Genomic DNA, 3,913 nt, shown 5'->3' on the forward strand with positions numbered 1-3,913 from the left:
GTGCTCTGACTGATGAAGGCCAGTGTGCCAAAAGCTTTCTTCACTGTCCTGTCTACCTCTGAATCGACTTTCAGAGAACGATGCACCTGAATTCCAAGGTATCTCTGTTCCACTGCATTCTCTATGACCCAAACAATCACCATGAAACTCTGACCTTGATTTGACTTTCAAAAATGCAAGAACTTACACTGATCTGTATTAACATCCGTTTGCCATTTTTCAGCCCACTTCCCCAGCTGATCAACGTAGTGCTGTAATTTCTGAAATTTCTGATAACCTTCCTCACTCCCCATGATGCTGCCCATTTTAGTGTCATCTTCAAACTTATAAATCATGCCTGAACATTCGCTTCTAAATCATAGATATATGAAATATGTAGTGGTCCCAGCACCAACCCTTGAGGCATTCTCCTAGTCACAGGCCTCCAGTCTGACAATCATCCTTCCAGTATTACTCTCTGCTTCCCACAATCAAGCCAATTTTGTATCCAGTTTGCCACCTCCCCCTTAATTCTATGCAATCTAACCTTCCAGAGCAGCGTACCATGTGGAAACGGATTGAAGGTTTTACTGAAATCCATATAGACTACGTATACCATTGCTTGTCACTTCATGAAAGAACACAAACAAATTTGTGAGCCATTATCTTCCAGGCACAAAGCCATGCTGACTTTGATGAATGGCTTTTGCCCAAAACAGTGATTTCATGCTCCGAAACTGCTGTGATTTCCAGTACCGCTCTGATTTTATTCATAAACACACAGTGTCTTTCCAAATGCATGGATATCTTATCTCTCAGAACCTTGTCAAGTAACCTACCTACTAGATTTTAGGTTTATTGGTCTATAGTTCTCAGAGGTTTTTTGTAGCCCTTCTTGAATTAGGGCACAGCATTCGTTAACCTCCAGTCCTCCTTGACCTTATCAGTTGGCCAGCGATGATGCAAAAGTGCCAACCAGGACAACCACAATTTCTTCTCTGTCTTCCTACAGTGTTGCTAAATACAGTGGGGTGAGGAAGGCATATGGCGTACTGGCTTTTATTGGTAGAGGAATTGAGTTCCGGAGTACTGTGGTCATGTTGCAGTTGTATAAGACTCTGGTGCGGCTGCATCTGGAGTATTGTGTGCAGTTTTGGTCGCCATACTATAGGAAGGATGTGGAGGCACTGGAACGGGTGCAGAGGAGGTTTACCAGGATGTTGCCTGGTATGGTAGGAAGATCGTATGAGGAAAGGCTGAGGCACTTGTGGTTGTTTTCATTGGAGAAAAGAAGGTTTGGGGTGACTTGATAGAGGTGTATAAGATGATTAGGGGTTTAGATAGGGTCGACAGTGAGAATCTTTTTCCACGTATGGAGTCAGCTATTACAAGGGGGCATAGCTTTAAATTAAGGACAGATGTTAGGGGTAGGTTCTTTACTCAGCGAGTCGTGAGTTCATGGAATGCCCTGCCAGTAGCAGTGGTGGACTCTCCCTCATTATTGGCATTTAAGCGGGCATTGGATAGGCATATGGAGGATAGTGGGCTAGTGTAGGTTAGGTGGGCTTGGATCGGCGCAACATCGAGGGCCGAAGGGCCTGTCTCACACAGGGCACTCACACCTTAAATGGATTACCTGAGCTAACATAACACCAATTGTTAAAATTCACTTGAGAATATAACTTTAAGAAAGTTCTGCGATTTACATATGATAGAACTGAAACCAACATGATTATTCTAAAAGATGAGAGACTTAACAAACAATCCAGGTCTTTTCCAATACATAATTTCAGTTACATCACACTGTAAACTTTTGCTATAAATTCTGTGTCTTACAATCTTATGCTCCACAACCACTTCATGAAAGAGCAGTGCTCCGAAAGCTAGTGCTACCAAACAAACCTATTGGACTATAACTTGGTGTTGTGTGATTTTTAAATTTGTACACCCCAGTCCAACACTGGCATCTCCAAATCATCACTAACAGAATACCTTGACTACGTCATCTACTCCTCTCGTTCTACCACCTCATTACGCCTCCTTCCCTTTCAAATTACCAATTCAAAACTTGTGATTCTATTTTCTTGTGTTCCACCATCAGTCACCTGAAATGTAATAGTCATTTTGCACATAATGGTCAACATGAAATAAATATTTTAGGCATTACACAAATTAATAAAGGAAATGGGTACTGAGTCAGAAAAAATGAAAAAAAAAATTGAAAACTGGTGACAATGGTAACTTTTCACAAATACTTTAAAGGTGGAGTAGTTTAGGTAATATGGAAAGACTTAGAGTGAAGTTGGTGAAGCTGAAAACTTTCTTCCTCCTGGTTGGACCAATTCAATTGTACACCATACAAAATACTACAAAACATTATTTGCAAGATTAAGTATACTGGAATTAATTAAAACAGGGATTTCATAAACATTTATGCAAAATGCAAATATATCAGTTTTTAAAAATGTTTATTGTTTCTTTATCCCTTGTTAATTTCAAGGAGTACTGTCTGCATGAAAAGATTGGTAATAAGCATATTTTTTGTTTCATGTTCTGCAACATGAGACATGCTGATTTAATTTAACCTGAAAAGTCTTAACAGATCGCTTGAAAATAATGTATTCATCATAGGCTTCATGCGTGGTTTCTCCCTTTCTCAGAATGAAAAAGGCTGACCAAATACCTTTTCATGAAACACCTTTTCAAAGTAAGAATCTTGAGGCCATTTAATTCAAGGGAGGCAAACAAAACATATTTATATTGACTTCCATTGGTTCTAAATGATCATTACTGAGAGGCCAGATGATAAAAATGAATTATGAAACCTTCCTCCCTCTGCCTTCTTGGCAAAAAGTGTGTTCTGAAATATCCATCTAAACTTGTCACACGCCATCATTAAAAGGGGAAAGGTTACTTTTTTGCCTGATACCACTTGTTTATTCTGTGATAATGATAATGCTAACCTACCTCTCGTTCCCCAGTTTTAATTCTATGATAGTGGACAGTTCATCAACCATTAATTGATAGAATGATTTCAGCTTTGTTACTAGGGTGAGTGGTTTGTCACTCGGGTCATGGGATTCAAATTAGTGCCTGATCTGAACAGCTAGTTATGCTGCAGCAAGAACATAATGTAGATTAATATATATTTCAATATTCCCCATTTACCCATCAGCACACCTGTGATTCAGTTTTATATTTTCATTGTATCATAAAGCTATTTTCAATAATAGTTCCTTCTGATAAATTAAAGATTCCAGCTTTTAAAAAAAATCTTTAAACAGATATTTGTGTAAGTTTAAGCCATTTGTGATGTTACAACAAAATTTAAAGTTGAGTTCTTGGTTATCAGTTTCGACATCTGATAAAAACACGTTTCACGTATATACTTCTTCATACTGTCATTTAAGTAGACATTCAATTTTCCTAGTAATAATCCAAAATGACTTTTTAGCTCCTGAAGGTTTACTTCTATTCATATCATATCTCTTTGTGCTAACTTCTAACTAGAACTATGTGGGTATGCTATTGAATATCATCCTTTAGCACAAGCTAGGTGACCCAATGTATTTTTTAACTCCTCATAAATTTGGTCTTTTCAATCCAACCATAGCTGAAAATGTGTTGCTGGAACAGCGCAGCAGGTCAGGCAGCATCCAGGGAACAGGAGAATCGACGTTTCGGGCATAAGCCCTTCTTCAGGAATGAGGAAAGTGTCCAGCAGGCTAAGATAAAAGGTAGGGAGGAGGGACTTGGGGGAGGAGCGTTGGAAATGCGATAGGTGGAAAGAGGTCAAGGTGAGGGTGATAGGTCAGACTGGGGTGGGGGCGGAGAGGTGAGGAAGAAGATTGCAGGTTAGGAAGGCGGTGCTGAGTAACAGATTCTCCTGTTCCCTGGATGCTGCCTGACCTGCTGCGCTGTTCCAGCAACACAT

Source organism: Chiloscyllium plagiosum, chromosome 13, assembly GCF_004010195.1.
Source record: "Chiloscyllium plagiosum isolate BGI_BamShark_2017 chromosome 13, ASM401019v2, whole genome shotgun sequence".
Taxonomy (NCBI): domain Eukaryota; kingdom Metazoa; phylum Chordata; class Chondrichthyes; order Orectolobiformes; family Hemiscylliidae; genus Chiloscyllium; species Chiloscyllium plagiosum.